The sequence below is a fragment of the Macaca thibetana genome, chromosome 19 (assembly GCF_024542745.1).
Source record: "Macaca thibetana thibetana isolate TM-01 chromosome 19, ASM2454274v1, whole genome shotgun sequence".
NCBI lineage: Eukaryota > Metazoa > Chordata > Mammalia > Primates > Cercopithecidae > Macaca > Macaca thibetana.
In genome coordinates, this window is record NC_065596.1 from 17,527,555 (window position 1) to 17,550,353 (window position 22,799).

Sequence of the window (22,799 nt, forward strand, 5' to 3'; positions counted from 1 at the left end):
AAATATTGAATAAGGTGAGAAGCAGAGGGGTAGAAAGAAAGTAAATCATGAGAAAGAGCTTGGCTGAAGTAATGAGGGCTGTCCCTGAAGCCTTGCGGCAGCACAGCCCAGATAAGCTGCTGGGACTGATGGGTGTCAGGGTCAGTCCAGGTAAAAGCAAAGAGAGGCTGGGACAAAGGGTGCAGGGGAATAGAAAAACAAAAAGGCATCTTTAAGATTGAGAATGGAATAGTGAGTTGTGGAGGAAGGTATTGAGGACAAAAGAGTGTATGGGTTGGTCTCCACAGGGTGGATAGGCAGAACAATATGGTCGATTAGGCGCAGATCCTGAACTAACCTGTAAGACTTGTCCAGTTTTTGGACAGGTAAAATGGGGGAATTGTAAGGAGTTTATAGGCTTTAGAAGCCCATGCTATAGCAGGTGAGTGATAACAAGCTTTAGTTCCCTTAAAATCTGTTGTGGGATAGGATACTGGCGTTGAGCTGGGTAAGGGTGATTAGGTTTTAATGGGATAGTAATGGGCATGTGATTGGTTGCCAGGGAGGGAGCAGAGGTGTCCCATAGTTTTGGGTTAAGGTGGAGGGGATACAAGAGGAAGATGTGAAAGAGGCTTTGGGTTGGGGAGAAGGGCAGCAATGAGATGAGGCTGTAGTCCAGGAATAGTTAAGGTAGCGGATAATTTTGTTAAAACTTCTTGACCTAATAAGGGAGCTGGGCAGGTGGGGATAACTAAAAAGGTGTGCATAAAAGAATGTTGTCCAAGTTGGCACCAGAGATGGGGAGTTCTAAGGGGTCTAGCAGCCTGACTGTCAATACCCGCAACAGTTATGGAGGCAAGGGAAACAGGCCTAAGCTAAAGAACAAAACTGCTGGAATCACATTACCTGACTTCAAATTATACTACAGAGATATAGTAAACAAAACAGCATGGTACTGGCATAAAAACAGACACATAGACCAATGGAACAGAATAGGGAACCCAGAAACAAATCCATACATCTAGAGTAAACACATTTTTGACAAAAAAGCCAAGAACAAACATTGAGAAAAGGATAGTCTCTTTAATAAATGACCCTGGGAAAACTGGATATCCATATTCAGAAGAATGAAACTAGACAATCCATAGTAACAGGACGTGAAGCTAGACAACTGGTTAGACCAGAAATGCTCAGAAGGGAGTATGCCTTAACCCTAAAGAGGCCTAGAAGAGTCATGACAAGATGAGGGCGTTTATAGCCCTATCTTATCCATATGGACAGGCACCCCCCGCCATGCATCTGTTTATAGGCTCTTCACAAAGGTTGCATTCCATTCCCAGAGCTATGAACATCTGCTTTTCTGGGGTAGGAATCTTGGTGATGTGACCTCCCCGACTGCACATCCATTCATAAGCTCTCCACAGGGGGAAGCACATCACACACTGTTGGCTCATTCTGGCAGTCCAACTTGGCATTATCTTTACACAATCCTGCATGCAATTTTGTATTTACAATAATCAGGAGCATTTCATCTTTTATTCCATAGCAATAGTTTCAGGGGGTCTCCCTACATCATGGAAGTTCCTCAAATAACTAAATCCATACAATCCAGCAATCCCACTGCTAGGTATATACTCAAAAGAAAGGAAATCAGTATATCAAAGAGATAGCTACACTCCCATGTTTATCACAGCATTATTCACAATAGGCAAGATTTGGAAGCAATCTATTTCTATCAACAGATGAATGGATACATAAAATATGGGACATATACACAATAGAGTACTATTCAACCATAAAACAAGAGTGAGATCCTGTCATTTGCAACATGGGGATGGGACCTTTTAGCCCAATGGGGGAGTCACTCTGCAGATCCCTTTCTAATAATGGCCACTGTTATTATCCCTCCCCTACCCCTGATGTGGCTCCGTCAAGATCCAATTTGGGTAGAACAGTGGCCTCTGAAGGGAGAGAAATTGCAAAAAGACCATGAATTAGTTGAAGAGCAATTAAAAGCCAGCCATATAGAACCATCTAACAGCCCTTGAAATTTGCCTATTTTTGTCATTCCCAAAAAGTATGGTAAATGAGACTTTTGCATGACCTATGTGCTATTAATACTAATTGCAACCTATAGGGTCCCTTCAGCTCGGGCAATCAACCCCTCCCCCATGTCAATTCCTTGAGATTGGCCTATAATCATCATAGGCTTAAAAGACTCCTTTTATATCATTCCCTTTGCAAAGCAGGACAGAGAAAAATTTGCATTTACCATATCAGCTACCAATAATGAAAGGTCAGCTTGCCAATTTCATTAGAAAGTGCTTCCTCAAAGAATGCTGAACAGTCCTACCATGTGTCAGTATCATGTAAATCAAGCTTTGCTCCCCAGTAGAAAAGAATTTTCTAAGTGCAAGATTATTCATTTTATGAATGATATATTACTAGCAGCCCCAATGGAGCCAATGCTTTTAAGTTTATATACCTCTGTTGTAAAGAATGTAAAGTCAAGAGGTTTAATCATAGCACCCACCTGAAAAAGTACGAATGTCTTCTCCTTGGAAATATCTTGGGTACATACTAACTTCCTGGTCAGTAAGACTTCAAAAGGTTAAATCAAATACTAGCAACTTAAATGATTATCAGAAATTACTAGGCAATATTAACTGGCTTCGCCCCAACTTGGGCATTACTAATGGTAAATTGCAAAACCTGTTTTCTATCTCAAAGAGCAATACAGCCCTGGATTCTCCCAGGTATTTAACCCCCACAGCGAAAAAGGAAATTGAAGAGATAGAGCAAGCTATCTCTCAAAGGCAACTAGATTACGTTGATCCATGGTATTCAATTCAATTGTTTATTTTTCCCACTAAACACTCCCCTACAGAGTTAATAGGACAGATGGCCCCAGGGCTGCGCCTTCTAGAATGGGTTTTTTGCTCACATACTGGGACTACATCACTCTCTCCCTATATCCAGTTAATCAGTAAAGTCATCTATTCAGGCCACAAATGATGCAATCTGTTGCTAGGTTATGATCCTAATGTCATAAAAATTCCTTTAAGTAAAAAGCAATTTGAAGCAGTTTTGCCCCGTCGTTAGATCTACAAATAGCCCTCTCTGATTACACAGGCCATATAGAGCATGCCCTTTCTGCTGACAAACTCCTTCCATTCTTATCTCGAACTACTGTGATTTTACCTACAAAAATAGTTCACTCCCCTATACCTAATGCTTTCACACTGTGTACTGATGGCTCGGGTAAACATGGAAAAGTAACTGTCTGGTGGAGACCACATAATTCCCTCACTTGATATGGGTTTACTAGCACTGAAAGAGCTGAAGTTGGAGCCTTAATATTGACTTTGGAGACTTTTTCCACTCAGCGCATCAATATTGTTAGTGACTCTGCTTACTATGTTTATTTATTGTAGAACCTTGAGACAGCACTCATTAAGTTCACTCCGGAGCCCACCCTGTGCACTGCTTTTCTCCAACTTCAGAAATTGCTAGATCAATGTACACACCCTATTTTTATTACCCATATTCGAGTCCACAGCTCACTGCCTGGCCCATTGGCTTAGGGCAATGATCAAACAGACTTACAAGTTATGACATCACTGCTTTACCAAGCCACCCAATTGCCAAAACTGGAGAAATATATCTAATTTTTCCACCGAAACTGGAGAAACTTATCTAAACAATTTCAACTTACCCAGAGACTAGCTAAACAAATTATCCTACAATGTCCAGATTGCCAACTCACAGGCACATCCCCTCCTTCTACAAGTGTTAACCCTAGAGGACTAAAACCTAATCAGTTATGGCAAATAGATGTACACACATCCCTGAATTTGGAAAACTATGATATGTACATGTAACTGTTGACACCTACACTCATTTAATTAGTGCACATGCTCTTCCTGGAGAGTCCACTCAATATGTCATTAAACATCTTCTTTTAACTTTTGTGTTTATGGGGCAGTCCACAAAAATAAAAACTGATAATGGTCCAACTTAGCCAGCTCATAACTTCAACAATTTCGTCACACATGGAACATCCAACATTCCACAGGCTTTCCATATAACCCCCAAGAACAGGCCATAGTAGAACGTGCCCACTCCATCCTTAAAAATATGCTCAGAAAACAAAAAGAGGGAAAGTATGGATAAGCACCCTGCAACACTACTAGCACACACCTCATTTACCCTTCATTTTTAAAATTTAGGTGACAAATTTCCACCAGCTATAGAAAGGCACTTTGCTAAAACTTCTCAAGACACAAAACCTGCAGTTTTATGGAAGGATATAAATAGTAATGAATGGTGTGGTCCAGATGATTTGCTAACATGGGGAAGAGGATATGCTGGTGTTCACACCCCCTCAGGTCCTCTTTGGATTCCAGCATGATGCATCAAACCTTACCATGGCATGGCTAGGACCCAACCCAATACCAGAAATGAAGGAGATGACCCGGCAGGATCCACAGCCCCAGATGATGTGACTTCATCAGACAACACAGGCCCCAGACATTATCTGGAGGAGGCTGAAGAGGACAACTCCGAAGGCTAAGCAAATCCTACTCCAAACACAAACACCATTCACTCCAGATAATTTGTTCCTTTTTCATTCTCTCACTTTGCCTGCTACCTGTACCTGCCACACTCTATTAAGCCCATCTTCTAATCTGCCTTTTGTCTGCCCTGTTGCTTAGACAAACAACCCCTTCCCAGCTTCTAAAAATGTGAGTGCTTCACTAGAAGAAACTAACATACCCCCAGTGGGGATCCTTAGTAACAGCACACATCAAACTGAAGCGCCAAGTAACACTACAGGTCACTCCTCGACTGGAAAAGAATGTTACTGATTATACTCATGTTTACCTCATGTTATTTGCTAATTCTAGGATGCAAAGCCAGAATAAGAGCAACGACTGCCTCGCCTGACAGACCTGTTGATGCACACGTCTGTACTCTTCAAACAACAAGGACTGATGTGAAAAACAGAGAAGGGGGAGATGTAGGGGATCGGTCAGGGTGGTGGGAGAAATTATAAAGTTACAGGAAATAGATACAAATCTTCTTGGAAGGCCAGGAGTTTGTATAACTTACGTAGAAGATTTGGCTGAAGGCAGTTGAATTATCTTAAAAGCTTAGGGCATAGATATATGGGACTGTAGAGGAGTTTATCTAAATAGCTTGTTTACTCCTGTGGTCCTAAGACTGACCTTTGGTCATCTGCGGGTGCATGATTGCTCTCTACTTGGGAGGTCGGCAATGTTAATTACCCCCCAGTGGTGTTTACTTGAGACCTTTGTCATTTAATCTGTACTAAATAAATGTGAATTTCACTGGCTTATCAAGGCCGATTCTGCTGACTCAGGCAGCAGAGCCCCTTAGCCGCACTGACAGGCAAAATATCTGTGTCAGTGTATGTCTTTCATCCGTCACTGGGTCAGGGTCCGTAGGTCAGACCCGGCAACCTGGTACTACAGGTGCATACCACCATACCTGGCTTAATTTGCTATCTTATTGTTACAGTAAGTCTGTTCCATTCGTCTTGTGATTTTTATTTGACCATTAATGCTGGTCAGTTATTGTGTCTAAACCACAAAAGGAAGGTATGTCTGGCCTCCCATCTCATTATGTCTGGGAACTAAGTTTTTAAGATTTTTTTACAGGGGGTTCCCTTGGCCAAGGAGGGATCCATTCTGTCAGTGGCAGTGGGAAGGGGGAGCTTGGGATTTAATTATTAGTTTACATTCCCCCTTTTTTTTGTCATTATATACCAGACGCAGCATCAATGGCCAAACTTTTATTTTGTCCCATATTATTGCTGGGGTGGTGTGTCTGCCTACCCAGGCCCAACATGTCCCTCGGTGGGGCCCCTATGGCCAAAGGTCTTGGAGTCATAATATTTACAGCCAACTAAATGTTCCAGGCCAGATGGGAATGGTGGTGGGCAGGTTCTCACTAACCCTGGGAACCCTTTAAGTAACATAAGAGCCAAAAATCAAATGTCAAAAGGCGAGGTTATAAAATTGACATCTATTTAAGTTCTATGCACTGAGCTACTGTAATATTGGTTGTAGTTACACACTTGTAGCAATTAGTGATACAAAATATAAGCATTTTCCTAAAACCATTTAAGCTAAGGAATTTAGAGACTTTCAATGTGCTGCAAGGCTTTTTGTAGTCTTTTTAGTAATTTCTCCTAAAGTGGCTGATAAAATTGTTTATACAATTGGCACAATTTTATTACTGGCAGCACTATACCCAGAAGGCTCAGGTGATATGGTTTGGCTGTGTCACCACCCAAATCTCATCTTGAATTCCCATGCATTGTGGGAGGGACCTAGTGGGAGGCAATTGAATCATGGGGGCAAGTCTTTCCCATGCTGTTCTCATGACAGTGAATAAGTCTCATAAGATCTGATGCTTTTAAAAACAGGAGTTTCCCTGCACAAGCTCTCTTGTTGCCTGCTGCCATCCATGTAAGAAGTGACTTGCTCCTCCTTGCCTTCCTTCATGATTATGAGGCTGCCCCAGACACGTGGAACTGTGAATCCTTTTTCCTGTACAAATTACCCAGCTTCAGGTATATCTTTACCAGCAGCAGGAAAACAGACTAATACACCAGGCATCTGGATATCCTCTCTATAATTTTTGTTTAATTCTATGGCAAGCAAAACTTTTTATGGTTGGGATGGATGGAGAGAGGCCACATAGTAGCCCAAGAAGCAGTTTTATTTTGGAAGATGTTTGGGCATCTGTGTGCCCATTCTTGAGTATGAGGGTCTGAAATAATTCTATCCCTCAAATTTGGCCCTTACCATCTCACATGCCCACCTCTTCTGTGACAGTCCCTGGGCCTAGAGGGAAGGGGCTTATATAGTTTTAGCAGCAGGCCATTGGCTATGAAAGCACATAAGTCCCAGTGATATTCTAAATAGTTTTTAAATTTCAGAGATATCAGGCCAGGCATGGTGGCTCACACCTGTAATCCCAGCACATTAGAAGGCCAAGGTGGGAGGATCACTTGAGGTCAGGAATTCAAGACCTGCCTGGCCAACATGGTGAAACCCCATCTCTACTAAAAACACAAAAACTTAGCTGGGCATAGTGTCAGGCACCTGTAATCCCTGCTACTCAGGAGGCTAAGGCAGGAGAATAACTTGAAGCTAGGAGGCAGAAGTTGCAGTGAGCCAAGATCACACCACTGCACTCCAGCCCAGGTGACAGAGTGAGACTCCATCTCAAAAAAAAAAAAAAAAAATAGCCTGGCATGGTGGCATGCACCTATATTCCCAGCTTCTGGGGAGGCTGAGGCATGAGAATCACTTGAACCTGGGAGGCAGAGGTTGCACTGAGCCAAGAGCATGCCAATGCGCTCCAGCCTGGGTGACAGAGAGAGACTCTGTCTCAAAAAAAAAAAATAAGAGTTGGCTAGGTAAAGGATAGAAAGTTTCAAAGAGAGAAAAGAACAGAGTTCCTGAACACAGGAACAACACTGGGCAATGGCTGGGAAATGGGAAGGAGAAGGCAAAGGAGGCTAATGTGGATGAGGAAGAGGGTGGTGCAATATCCTTCTGAAGAACTAGGCAGGGACTTGTTCACTCAGGACCTTGCAGGACCCCTGAGGCACCATTTTCATGGTTGGCAAGGAAAAGTTGAGTCTGTAGATCCTGACAAAATCTGACTGGTCCAGGGATCAGTGCCCAGGTCAAAGATTGTCCAATAGGATCTCTCCAGTTTGGATGGTAGCTAATCCAGCCAATCAGCTCTCCCCTGGCATTTGTTCCACTGTCCATGGTTCTGAAGTATCTATGCGAAATAAGACTGGGGATCCCAATCAACAGGTTGGCCGCATAACCCAGTGTATTAGTTAGCTACTGCAGTGTAACAAATCATCACAAACTTAGTGGCCTGAAACAATACTCATTCATTATTTTCATGGTGTTTGTGCATCAGGAATCTGGGCAAGATTTATCTGGATTCTATTCTCAGGGTTACTTAATCAAGGAGTTGACCAAGCCATGTTTTCATCTGGAGTCTGGGGAAAAATTGTGTTCAAACTCATTAATGTTGTTGGCAGAATTCAGTTCCTTGCAGTGCAGAACTGAGGCCCCTGTTTTCTTAGCTCATTGTTAGCCAAGGATCACTCTGCTCCTAGAAAGTGTTCTCAGGTTTTTGTCATGTGGCCCCTACCATCTTTAAAGCCAGCAATGACAGGTCAAATCCTTCTCAAGGTCTGAATCTCTCTGGTTTCTTACTTTCTTGATATTTGCCTTCTACATTCAGATTTATAGAGTTTGCATGATTAACTCGGGCTCACCTGGACAATCTCCCTTTGATAAATTTAAAGCCAGTTGAGGAAGTGGCTCAAGTCACAAGTCCTCAATGCCAGACTGTCCAGTGAGCAGCATGGCCTAAGTCATCAGCCAGAGCAGCCCTGGAGCAGAAACAGCAGCTGCCACCATTTGCAAAGCCCAGCTGAGCTGGCCTTGGCATTGTCAATGACACTGAACAGGTTGAAGGAGGAAGACAAAGCACCCCTCACTGAGCTCTGTGTCAAGGTGGTCAGTGATGGTGAAAGCACAGAAATCTGCCTTTTTCCCCAGATATTCCTCATGATTCCTTAGTTCAAAGGAGTTGTGTTTAGTGTCACAACTGTTGATCTGAAATGGAAACCTGCAGATCTGCAAAACAAGGCTCCTGGGAACAACCCACCACTTATAATTTTCAAATAATATTGAAGTCAAATAAGATTGAGGAATCTCCTGAAGAAGTCTTATGTCCTCCCAAGTACTTAAAGCTTTCACCAAAACACCCAGAATCAAATACTGCTGGAATTGACATCTTTGCCAAATTCTCTACATAGATCAAGAATTCAAGGCCAGAAGTTAATGAAGCATGAGTGAGGGATCTCTTAAAAACCCTACAGAAAACGGTGATTATTAAAAAGTCAAGAAACAACAGATGCTGGTGAGTTGTGGAGAGAAAAAAAAAAAAAAAAAAAAAAACGCTTTTACACTGTTGGTGGTAGTGTAAATTAGTTCAACCATTGTGGAAGACAGCGTGGTGATTCCTCAAAGATCTAGAAGTAGAAATACCATTTGACCCAGCAATCCCATTACTGGATATATACCTAAAGGAATATGCATCATTCTGTTATAAAGATACATGCATGCATGTGATCACTACAGCACTATTCACAATAGCAAAGACATAGAATCAACCCAAATGCCCATCAGTGATAGACTGGATGAAGAAAATGTGGTACATATACACCGTGGAATACTATGCAGCCATAAAAAGGAACAATATTATGTCTTTTGCAGGGACACGGATGGAGCTGGAACAGCTATTCTCAGCAAACTAACACAGGAATAGAAAATCAAACATTGCATGTTCTCATTTATAACTATGAGCTGAATGATGAGAACACATGGACACAGAGAGGAGAACAACACACACTGGGGTCTGTCAGCAGGGTGAGGAGAAGAAGAGCATTAGGAAGAATAACTAATGAATGCTGGCCTTAATACATAGGTGATGGGTTGATCTGTGCAGCAAATCACCATGGCACACATTTACCTATGTAACAAACCTCCACATCCTCTGCACATGTACCCTGGAACTTAAAAGTTGAAGAAAAAAAAAACCTGCAAAAACTTATGAATATCTGAATTATCCTCTCCCTGATGAAATTGATGAAAATATCATGGAGGACACTAAGTTTTCTACACGTAAATTTCTGGATGGCAATGAAATGGCATTAGCCGATGGCCATCTGCTGCCCAAACTGCATATTGTCAAAAACAAATCACAACTTTGATATTCCAAAAGGAATGACTGGCCAGGCACAGTGGTTCATGGCTGTAATTCCAGCACTTTGGGAGGCTGAGGCGGACGGATCACTTGAGGTCAGGAGTTTGAGACTAGCCTGGCCAACATGGTGAAACCCCATGTCTACTAAAAATACAAAAATTAGCCAGGTGTGATGGCTGCCTGTAATCCCAGCTACTCGGGAGGCTGAGGCACGAGAATCGCTTGAACCAGGAGGTGGAGGTTGCAGTGAGCCAGGATCGTGCCACTGCACTCCAGCCTGGGCGACAGAGTGAGACTCCAACTCAAAAAAAAAAAAAAAAAGGCATACCCAAGACTGGGTAATTTATAAAGGAAAGAGGCTTAATGAACTCACAGTTCCACATGGCTAATGAGGTCTCACAATCAAGGCAGAAGATGAAAAAGAGCAAAGAGATGTCTTACGTGGCAGCGGGCAAGAGAGCTTGTGAAGGGAAACTCTCCTTTGTAAAACCATCAGATTTCCTGAGAGTACTTCACTACCATGAGAACAGTATGGTGGAAAACCCCTAATGATTCAATTATCTCCGCCTGGTCCCACCCTTGACTTGTGGGGATTGTTAAAATTCAAGATGAGATTTTGGTGGTGACACAGCCAAACCTTATCACCTGGTGTTGACTTTTTTTTTTTTTTCTCTCGTCTCTGTCTCTGCCTGCCTGACACCATTTGAAAAAAAAAATCTATTTTTGCATAAATCCCTCACTGGATTCCAACACAGATTGAATTTTCAGTCTCAGGTGGTGTCTGCAGTTAAAGCAAGGCCATTGATTGTGAAGAAATACGGGATTATGAACATTGGAATGGGGACTGTATTAGCCTGGTCTGCGAGCCATAACGAAATACCAGAGACTTACCCAGCCACAGCTATAATTCCTATAATTCCACCTATAATTCCTCCACTTTGGGAGGCCAAGTCGGGAGGATTGCTTGAGTCTAGGAGTTCGAGACCAGCCAGGGCAACATAGTAAGACCCCATCTCTTAAAAAAAAAAAAAAAAATGGCCGGGCGCGGTGGCTCACGCCTGTAATCCCAGCACTTCGGGAGGCCGAGGTGGGTGGATCACGAGGTCAGGAGATCAAGACCACCCTGGCTAACACGGTGAAACCCCGTCTCTACTAAAAATACAAAAAATTAGCCAGGCATGGTGGTGCGTGCCTGTAGTCCCAGCTACTCAGAGGCTGAGGCAGGAGAATGGCATAACCCGGGAGGTGGAGCTTGCAGTGAGCCGAGATCGCGCCACTGCACTCCAGCCTGGGCAACAAAGCGAGACTTCGTCTCAAAAAAAAAAAAAATTAGAGAAATAGTCAGGGATGGTGGCTCATGCCTGGGGGGAAGCTGAGGCGAGAGGATGACTTGAGCCCAGGAGTTCTAGGCTGCAGCGAGCCAAGATGATGCCACTGCACTCCAGCCTGGGTAACAGAGTAAGATTCTGTCTCAAATGCTCTCACTGATAAGTAGGAGTTGAACAATGAGAACACATGAACCCAGGGAGCAGAACATCACACACCGGGGCCTGTCGGGGGGTGAGAGGCTAGGGGAGGGATAACATTAGGAGAAATACCTAATGTAGAGGACGGGTCGATGGGTGCAGCAAACCACCATGGCACGTGTATACCTGTGTAACAAACCTGCACGTTCTGCACGTGTGTCGCAGAATTTAAACTATAATAAAAAATAATAATACTAAATTAAATAAATGCTGGGCCAGGCATAGGATTCCCTTTCCAAAAGGGGAGAAAATCAGAAGGAAGAAAGTGATGATGGGTCCCAAGCAAGTTCAAAATCTAGCAAGGCAAATTCCATTCGATCTTAAGGCTGGAGAATAATCCTCTTTGCTCCCATGCTCTGCCTCCAGGCCCACTGCAGCGGCAGCATCACCATTTTGGGAGAGAGCACATCAAATCCTAACCACTAGACCACCAGGGAAGCATCATCAATTCAGATCCTCAGGACAGATTCACCCCTCGGCTCAGGATCCCGAGGCTGTCTGTGGTGGTCCCTGATCCTTTGACAGTGAGGAAGAAATCCTGCCCTCTGAAAATGAAGAGGAGCCAGACTCCTTTTGTTGTGAAAGGGACAGCCCTGATGATCTCTGAATTGCCTTTGAAGTCATTCCTCCCTTTTTTTTTTTTTTTTTTTTTTTTTTTTTTGGAGACAGAGTCTCACTCTGTAGCCCAGGCTGGAGTGCAGTGGCCGGATCTCAGCTCACTGCAAGCTCCGCCTCCCGGGTTCACGCCATTCTCCTGCCTCAGCCTCCCGAGTAGCTGGGACTACAGGCGCCCGCCACCTTGCCCGGCTAGTTTTTTTTGTATTTTTTAGTAGAGACGGGGTTTCACTGTGTTAGCCAGGATGGTCTCGATCTCCTGACCTTGTGATCCGCCCGCCTCGGTCTCCCAAAGTGCTGGGATTACAGGCTTCAGCCACTGCACCCGGCCCCCCATTCCTCCCTTTTCTTAAAGGCTAATGCATACTCACAGCCAAATAACTTCATCGCCCCATCCTGTTGAATCCTAGAAGTCTGAAATCCTTCCCTTAGGTTGATCTGTCTCTGTTCCTTTTAGTTTGAACCGGCAGTGTCTCTGCTGGTATAATCCCATCTGTATTCCTAACTTCTAGGGAGATGGCTGATTAAATCCATGGCTCACATCTATGCTTGCGTTCTCTTCAGAACAAGCCTTGTCATTTTTTGCAATATGCATAGACCAAGAAGTTTCCAAATCTTCAAGTTCTGGTTCCTTTTTGCTTAACAATTCCTTCCACTTACCTTTCTCTTCTTGCATTTTGCTATAAATTATAAGAAGAAACCAAGCCACTCCTTCAACACCTTGCTTAGACATTTCCTCAGCTAAGTATCCAGTTTTGTCACTTCTAAGATCTGCCTTCTGCAAAACACTAGAACACAGTTCAGCCAAGTCCTTTGCTACTTTCTTAAATTTTTTTGGAGACAGGGTCTCATTCTGTTGCCCAGGCTCGAGTGCTGTGGCACAATCATAGCTCATGGCAACCTCAAATTCCTGTGCTCACGTGATCCTCCCACCTAAGCTTCCCTAGGAGCTGGGACTACAGGCACACATCACTATGCGTAGCTATTTTATTTTATTTTATTTTATTTATTATTTTTTTAGATGGAGTCTCGCTCTGTCGCCCAGGCTGGAGTGCAGTGGTGCCATCTCAGCTCACTGCAAGCTCTGCCTCTCAGGTTCACACCATTCTCCTGCCTCAGCCTCCCGAGTAGCTGGGACTACAAGAGCCTGCCACCATGCCCCGCTAATATTTTTTTTTTTTTTTTTTTTTTTTTTTAAGTAGAGATGGGGTTTCACCATGTTAGCCAGGATGGTCTCGATCTCCTGACCTCGTGATCTGCCCGCCTTGGCCTCCTAAAGTGCTGTGACTACAGGCGTGAGCCACTGTACCCAGCAATCTGGTTAATACTCTTTTGTCTTTTTTTTTTTTTTTAATGGGGTCTCACTCTATCACCCAGGCTTGAGTGCAGTAACACCACTGCAGCTCACTGCAACCTCTGCCTCCCAGGCTCAATTGATCCTCCCACCTCAGCCTCCCAAGTAGCTGGGACTACAGGCACACACCACTACGCCCAGCTAATTTTTTTTTTTAATATGGAGTCTTGCTCTGTTGCCCAGGCTGGAATGCAGTGGTGTGATCTCAGCTCACTGCAACTTCTGCCTCCAGGATTCAAGCTATTTTTCTGCCTCAGCCTCCCAAGTAGCTGCGACCACAGGTGCACACCACCACACTCGGCTAGTTTTTGTATTTTTAGTAGAGACAGAGTTTCACCATATTGGCCAGGCTGTTCTCGAACTCCTGACCTCATGATCCACCCACCTCAGCCTTCCAAAGTGCTGGGATTACAGGTGTCAGCCACCATACCTGGTCATGCCAGGCTGATTTTTATATTTTTTATAGAGATGAAGTTTCGCCATGTTGTCCAGGCTGGTCTCAAATTCCTGAGCTCAAGCAATCCTCCCGCCTTGGCCTCCCAAAGGGCTGGGATTACAGGCATGAGCCACTGCATCCAGCCTGGTCCATGGTTTTTCACTCCATACGTTAATAAAGACGACCAGAAACAGTTAGCATTCATCCGGCAAGGCCAGCAATATACCTTCACGGTCCTGCCATAGGAGAATATCAACACTCCAGCCTTACATCATAATTTACTTTGCAGAGATTTTTTTTTATAATTTCAACTTTTATTTATTTGTGTATTTATTTAGAGGCAGAGTCTCCCTCTGTCGCCTAGGCTGGAATGCAGTGGTGCAATCTTGGCTCACTGCAACCTCCGCCTGCTGGGTTCAAACAATTCCCCTGTCTCAGCCTCCCTAGTTGCTGGGATTACAGGCATGCGCCACTGCTCCCGGCTAATTTTTGTATTTTTAGTGGAGACGGGATTTCACCATGTTGCTCAGGCTGGTCTCAAACTCCTGACCTCAGGGGACCCACCCGCCTCAGCCTCCCAAAGTGCTGGGATTACAGCCACGGTGCCTGGCTTAGGGACTAACATTTAAATTAGTAGACTTTGAGTAAAGTCCCTGGGAGACCCTCCATAATGTGGGTGGGCCTCAACCAATCAGTTGATGGCTTTAAGAGAAGAAGACTGAAATCCACCACAGGAAGAAGGAGTCCTGCCTCTAATCTCTGACTTCAGAGTCAACAACTCTCCCCAGGGTCTCCAGCCTACCCTGCAGATTTCAGACTTGATAGCCTCATCAATCATGTGAGACAATTTCTTTAAATCTCTCTCTCAACCTACAAAGAACTCAAACAAATTTACAAGAAAAAAACAAACAACCCCATCAAAAAGTGGGCAAAGGATATGAACAGACATTTCTCAAAAGAAGACATTCATACAGCCAACAGACACAGGAAAAAATGCTCATCATCACTGGCCATCAGAGAAATGCAAATCAAAACCACAATGAGATACTATCTCACACCAGTTAGAATGGCAATCATTAAAAAGTCAGGAAACAACAGGTGCTGGAGAGGATGTGGAGAAACAGGAACACTTTTACACTGTTGGTGAGACTGTAAACCAGTTCAACCATTAGGGAAAACAGTATGGCGATTCCTCAAGGATCTAGAACTAGAAGTACCATATGACCCAGCCATCCCATTACTGGGTATATACCCAAAGGATTATAAATCATGCTGCTATAAAGGCACAAGCACACGTATGTTTATTGCGGCACTATTCACAATAGCAAAGACTTGGAATCAACCCAAATGTCCATCAGTGACAGACTGGATTAAGAAAGTGTGGCACATATACACCATGGAATACTATGCAGCCATAAAAAAGGATGAGTTTGTGTCCTTTGTAGGGACATGGATGCAGCTGGAAACCATCATTCTCAGCAAACTATCGCAAGAACAGAAAACCAAACACCGCATGTTCTCACTCATAGGTGGGAACTGAACAATGAGATCACTTGGACTCGGGAAGGGGAACATCACACACCAGGGCCTATCATGGGGGTGGGGGGGGAGGGATGGCATTGGGAGTTATACCTGATGTAAATGACGAGTTGATGGGTGCTGACGAGTTGATGGGTGCAGCACACCAGCATGGCACAAGTATACATAAGTAACAAACCTACACATTATGCACATGTACCCTAGAACTTAAAGTATAATAATAATAAAAAAAATCTCTCTCTCTCTCTTCCCTTCTCTAACCCCCCCATATGTGCATATCCACAGAGGTTACACAGTCTCTGTTGCAGCTACTTAACTCTGCTACTGTAGCGTGAAGGCAATTATAAACATTACATAAACAAATGATCATGGCTGCATTCCAATCAAACTTAACTTACAAAAACTGGCAAGGAGGCCGGGAACAGTGGCCCACGCTTGTAATCCCGGCACATTGGGAAACCAAGGCAGGTGGATCGCTTGAGGTCAGGAGTTCAAGACCAGCCTGGGCAACATGGCAAGACTCCATCTCTACAAAAAAATCAAAATCTAGCCAGGCGTAGTGACACATGCCTGTAGTCCCAGCTACTTGGGGGGCTCAGACAGGAGGATTGCTTGAGCCTGGGAGGTTGAGGCTGCAGCGAGCCATGATGGTGCCACTGCACTCCAGCCTGGGTGACACAGTGAGAGCATGTCTCAGAAACAAAACAGACCATGGACTAGATTTCACCTGATCTAGATTTGACTCATGATCTAAAATGTAAACTGCTTGAGAGCAGAAACTAGTCTCTCTTTCTTTTTATTCTGTATCATTGCACCTTGAAAAATGTGGGCACAGCTGGGGCAGTGGCTCACACCTGTAATCCCAACATTTTGGGAGGTCAAGGTGGGAGGACCGCTTGACCCCAGGAGTTTGAGACCAGCCTGGGCAACATGGAGAGACCCCTGTCTCTACCAAAAAGTTTAAAACAAAAAAATTACCTGGGCATGGTGGTGTGTGCTTTTAGTCCTGCTATTTGGAAGGCTGAGGTGGGAGGATTGCTTGAACCTAGGAAGGAGGTTGAGGCTGCAGTGAGCCATGATCACGCCACTGCACTCCAACCTGGAAGACACAGTAAGACTCTGTGTTTAAAAAAAAAAAAAAAAGAAAAGTAATAAAAATGTTAAAACAAAAAAAAAAAGAGGACTGCTGATTAGCTGATATTTCATGCCCCCAGGGGCTAATGATATCATTTGATCTGCTTAAAACACGGGCCAAAGGACGGAGCAAAGCTCACCCAACCAGTTCTGTATTTCTTTCTAAGAAATCGCCTTCACAAATGCCCCAAGACTCCCTCCTGTTTTCTCAAATCCTCTCACACTGCATGGGAAATTTCCCAGAACTTCCCTGGCCTCTGAGGCTGTGGTTTCCTCTGGCTTTGATTCTTAACCCCGGTCTTGTCAGATATAGAGAGATCAAGAGATAGATTGAGATAAAGAGACAGATAGAGATAGAGATGGAGATGGAGGGATAGAGATAGATAGAGACAGAGATGGAAAGATAGGTAGAGATACAGAGATAGGTAGAGACAAAAAGAGACGAGATAGAGATGGAAAGAGAGCGATAGGCAGAGATAGAGAGATAGGCAGAGAAAGAGATAGATAGAGGTAGAGAGATAGAGATGGAGAGAGACAAAGACAGAGAGGAAAAGATTGAGAGACTGAGATAGAGAAGTACATGGAGATGAAGAGATAGAGAGATAGGGCCGGGCGCGGTGGCTCAAGCCTATAATCCCAGCACTTTGGGAGGCCGAGACGGGCAGATCACGAGGTCAGGAGATCGAGACCATCCTGGCTAACACGGTGAAACCCCGTCTCTACTAAAAAAAAAAATACAAAAAACTAGCCGGGCGAGGTGGCGGGCGCCTGTAGTCCCAGCTACTCGGGAGGCTGAGGCAGGAGAATGGTGTAAACCTGGGAGGCGGAGCTTGCAATGAGCTGAGATCCGGCCACTGCACTCCAGCCTGGGAGACAGAGCGAGACTCCGTCTCAAAAAAAAAAAAAAAAGAGAGATAGAGAGATAGGAAAAAGGAAGAAAAAAATAACAAAAATAGAAAAAATAAAAAACAAAATGTAAGCATATTTTAAAGAGATAGAGATAGAAAGATAGATATAGAGAAAGAGAGAGAGACAGAGATGGAGACAGAAAATGAACGAGACAGAGAGAGCGGGGGAGAGCAAATGATAATGCAAGCGGGCCTGAATATTAACTGGGGAACCTGGGTAAAAGACACGATGGGTGTTCCTTGTACACCTTTCATTCATGTAACTTTCTGTTTTGTTTTGTTTTGAGACAGTCTTTCTCTGTTGCCAGGCTGCAGTGCAAAGTCTCTATCCTGGGCTCACGCAGTCCTCCCACCTCAGCCTTCCAAAGTGCCAGCACTACAGGCAAGCACCACTACGTGTGGCTAATTTCTTCTAATTTTTGTAGAGGCAGGGTCTCACCCTGTTGCCCAGGCTGATCTCAAACTCCCAGGCTCAAGCAATCCTCCCGCCTCGGCCTCCCAAAGTGCTAACATGACAGGCATGCGCCACCATGCCCGGCCTACTTTGCTTTACATTTGAAGTTATTTTCCAAAAATAGTCTTCTAAAAGAAGCTCTTCCTATAGGCAATCTTAAATTCTTCCCTTGTCACTAATTTCTCAAGCCACTCATGCAACTAGAGTCATTCCCATCACTAAAAATTGCCCTTGTAAAATCACCTTGTGACTCCAGTTGTTCAAACTCCAGTAAATGTTTTCAGTTATCTTTTAAAAATTTTTTTTGAATGTGTGGGAATGTGTGGGTTCCACGTGAGACCAAATGTTAGAGTGGAACAAAAACTGAACCACAGGGTCAGCCCAGATTTACCGGGCTGGGTTTCCTTTTGTTTCCTTTTGTTTCATTTGAGACAGAGTCTCACTCTGTCATCCAGGCTAGAGTGCAGTGATGAAATCTCAGCTCACTGCAAACTCCACCTCCCAGGTTCAAGTGATTCTCCTGTCTCAGCCTCCTGAGTAGCTAGGATTACAGGCACCCACCACCACGCCTGGCTAATTTTCTGTATTTTTAGTAGAAATGAGGTTTCACCATATTGGACAGGCTGGTCTCGAACTCCTGACCTCAAGTGATCTGTCCGCCTCAGCCTCCCAAAGTGCTGGGATTTCAGGCATGAGCCACCTCGCCCAGCCTGGGTTTACTTTAAACTCATAGCTAAGGTAGAAATGGTTAAGCAAAAGCGACTGAAGAGAGAATGAACCTCTCTATGATTCTTTTTTTTACAGAAGTTTATTCTTGAGGGGGAGAAGGAAGAGAAGCTGATTAATGGGTACAAACACACAGTTTGATAAAATAAGACCTAGTGTTTGTTAGCTCAATTGGGTGTCTAAAGTTTACAAGAATCTATTGTCTCACTGGGTGTGGTGGCTCACACCCATAATCCCAGCACTTTGGGAGGCCCAGGTGGGCAGATTACTTGAGGCCAGGAGTTCAAGACCAACCTGGCCAACATGGTGAAACCCCATCTCTACTAAAAATATGAAAGTTAGCCAGGCATGGTGGCAGGCACTTGTAAACCCAGCTACTCGGGAGACTGAGGCAGGAGAATCGCTTGAACCCAGGAGGCGGAGGTTGCAGTAAACCGAGATCGCGTCACTGCACTCCAGCCTGGGCGACAGAGTGAGACTGCCTCAAAAAAAAAAAAAAAAAAAAATGTGTTTAAGATAAAAAATATAAATACATAAACTGGGTGTGTGACCACAATGTGTTGCTGCAATCAGGACTATCGCAATAAAATAAAACACTCAACTACTATGAAGCCGTCGCCTGGCCCAGGTCTCATAGAACTAGCAGCTGCCATTGCCTCCTCCACATCTCACTCATGTTGATGATCTGTTTCTGCCACTCACCATCGAGTGCCAAATAAAGAGGACTCTTCATTAGATCATCCTTTTATTTCAGAGGGCACTACGTTAAAAGATTTAATTTACGATACGACATTATCAGGCTCTGGATCAGTTCTACCATTGCTCGTTCAGAGAACAATTGCAAAAACTCTTGTTGTTACAAGAAAGCACTGGCAAAGGTGGATGTGAAGAATTTTGGCGAGGCAAGTGGCGGGGAGAAGTTGCCATTAAGGTATTCCCTTCTTGCCTGGGCACGGTAGCTCACGCCTGTAATCCCAACACTTTGGGAGGCTGAGGCAGGCAGATCACTTGAGTTCAGGAGTTCGAGACCATGGTGGCCAACATGGTGAAATCCCATCTCTACTAAAAATACAAAAATTAGCCGGGCGTGGTGACGCAAGCCTGTAATTCCAGCTGCTTGGGAGGCTGAAACAGGGGAATTGCTTGAACCCAGGAGATGGAGGTTACAGTGAGCTGGGATCATGCCACTGCACTCCAGCCTGGGCAACAGAAGAAGACTCTGTCTCAAAAAATAATAATAATAACTTTAAGGTCAGGGGTACATGTGCAGATTTGTTATATGGGTAAACCTGTGTCATGGGGGTTTGTTGTACAGATTATTTCACCCAGGTGTAGGGCCCAGCCCCCCAAGGCCGGTGGGTTTTTCTTCCCGTGTGTGGAGTTGAGAGATTGTAGAAATAAAGACACAAGACAAAAAGATAAAAGAAAATACAGCTGGGCCCAGGGGACCTCTACCACCAAGACGCAGAGACCGGTAGTGGCCCCGAATGCCAGGCTGTGCTGTTATTTATTAGATACAAGACAAGGGGGCAGGGTAAGGAGTGTGAGCCATCTCCAATGATAGGTAAGGTCATGTGGGTCACATGTCCACTGGACAGGGGGCCCTTCCCTCCCTGGCAGCCAAGGCAGAGAGAGAGGAGAGAGACCGTTTATGCCATTATTTCTGCATATCAGAGACTTTTGGTACTTTCACTAATTTTGCTACTGCTATCTAGAAGGCAGAGCCAGGTGTACAGGATGGAACATGAAGGCGGACTAGGAGCGTGACCACTGAAGCACAGCATCACATGGAGATGGTTAGGCCTCCGGATAACTGCGGGCAGGCCTGACTGATGTCAGGCCCTCCACAAGAGATGGAGGAGTAGAGTCTTCTCTGAACTCCTCCGGGGAAAGGGGGACTCCCTTTCCCGGTCTGCTAAGTAGCGGGTGCTTTTCCTTGGCACTGACGCTACCGCTAGACCACGGTCTGCTTGGCAACATGCGGCGTCTTCCCAGATGCTGGCATTACCGCTAGACCAAGGAGCCCTCTGGTGGCCCTGCCTGGGCATAACAGAAGGCTCACACTCTTGTCTTCTGATCACTTCTCACTGTGTCCCCTCAGCTCCTATCTCTGTATGGTCTGGTTTTTCTTAGGTGGTGATTATAGAGTGAGGATTATTATAATATTGGAATAAAGAGTGATTGCTACAGACTAACGATTAATGATAGTTATATACAATCATATCTATGATCTATATCTAGTTTAACTATTCTTATTTTATATATTTTATTATACTGGAACAGCTCGTGCCCTCCAGCTCTTGCCTCAACACCTGGGTGGCTTACTTCCCACACCCAGGTACTAAGCCTAGTACCCATTAGTTACTTTTCCTGATCCTCTTCCTCCCCAAACCCTTCACCATCTGAGGTCTTGCTCTGTCACCCAGGCTGGAGTGCTGTGGCGTGATCTTGGCTCACTGCAACCTCCGTATCCCAGGTTCCAGTGATTCTGCTGCCTCAGCCTCCTGGGTAGCTGAAATTACAGGCACACGCCACCACGCCCAGCTAATTTTTGTATTCTCAGTAGAGACCGGGGTTTCACCATGTTGGCCAGGCTGGTCTCAGACTCCTGACCTCAGGTGATCCATCTGCCTCGGCCTCCCAAGGTGCTGGGATTACAGGCGTGAGCCATCGCGCCCAGCCCCAAGTTAAATTTTTTAAAATTTATATGTATGGAATCATGGAGAACTTCTCCCCTAGAGAAGAATGTTTGTGACTCCATGAGGCAGAGATTTATCAAATTGGCAGGTTATGTCGTGATAACCTCCTGGGAGGGCAGGGCCCCACCACGCCCGGCCACAGACTAATTTTTTCCACAAGGGAAAGTTTGACCAGCTTCTTGTGAAAACTCGTGTGGTACTGATGGCTGTAGTGGGCTGTCTGGCTGCTGGCATCACACCAGCTGCCGTAGGGAGGGCCCAGGGAGGAGGCTGACGGCTCCCCCACCATGCAGCCTGCAGTCCACAGGCCTCAGCACAGCACTGGAGCAGCACAGTCCGGCAGAGAGGGGCCCGGATGTGGAGCCGGGGCCGCGCTTTGCGGGCAGTGGCAGGAAGAGGGAGCAGCGCCCTCTTTAGGGACTAGCCAGCAGTGCAGCTACTGCACCCACCCCACAGAGGGTTCAGGGATCCTGGGCCTTAGGAGGAGGCTCTGTGCAGGGCCTCCCAGCCCTGTTCCTGAGGCTCATCCCACATCAGGGCAACCGTCAAGCCTGCCACTCCCCATGGCCAGGCCTTCCCGAGGCTGCGCCTGAGTGCTGGGGCAACAGGGGCAGTTCCTGGTGATATTGCCCTGCCCTGGACGCCAGCCCAGGCCCAGCAAGGATCAGGAATCCCCACCCCAGTCTGCAAGGGGGCGCACCTGAGGCTGCATCCTGGGCCTCTGCAGCCGCCCAAGTTGTAGCCACAGATTCAAGCCTCCCTGTGCTCTTGGGGGGTCAGGGAGGTAGCCCTGCCCTTGCAGGCTCCAAAGCACCTGCTCCAACTGCCTGGTTTCTCCCTGCTCTCAGCACCTGCTCTGATCTTGGAGCAAAGTCAGGGCCCAACCTGAGGCCACGAACAGCAGCAGGAGTCAGACTGATTCCTGGCAGAAGGGAGCAAGTCCCCGCTAAGACCCCACGTTCAGGTCAGGGAGGGCCTGAAGGCTGAGGGCCGCCAGACCTGTGGACCAGAGTGGGGACTTCTGATGCCTTTTCCAGGCCCATCCACGGCTGTCGATGGACCTAGTCGGCACACACTGCATCCCCTCTGCAGTCCATAAAAGCTCCAGGCTCAGCCAGAGCAGGGCAGAGAAAAAGAGAGACATCGGAACGAGTCAGCTGCAGAGAGAAGCTACCCTCTCCAGGGCCTCCTCTCTGCTGAGACCTGCAGATATCAGGAGGACCAGAGAGGAACTACCCTCTCTGGGGTCTCCGCTCTGCTGAGAGCTGAACACTCAGTGGGATGACCTGCCTACCGAGAGGAGCTGCCCACTGTGAATCTTCTCTGAGCTGCTCAAACACTCAATAAAACTCCTCTTCATCTTGTTCACCCTCTACTTGCCTATGTACCTCATTCTTCCTGGATGCAAGACAAGAACTCCGGCGAAGGCGCCAGGGACCACAGACGTTTCCGACCAGAAAAGTGACACCCTAAAGGTTCTGTAACAGTATTATGTAAGCCTTTTTGTTTGTTTGTTTGTTTGTTTGTTTGAGAGGGAGTCTTGCTCTGTTGCCTGGGCTAGAGTGCAGTGGCACAATTTTGGCTCACTGCAACCTCCA

General features: G+C 45.5%; 1 protein-coding gene and 1 pseudogene across 1 annotated transcript in view; one reads left to right on the forward strand and one right to left on the reverse strand.

The window, feature by feature from the left end:
• TRIP10 (thyroid hormone receptor interactor 10) overlaps positions 1 to 22,799 on the reverse strand; it is a 550,254-nt gene that overhangs the window by 159,245 nt on the left and 368,210 nt on the right. The gene's annotated exons all lie outside the window — the stretch shown is intronic.
• LOC126941660 (chloride intracellular channel protein 4-like) lies at positions 72 to 21,943 on the forward strand (annotated as a pseudogene).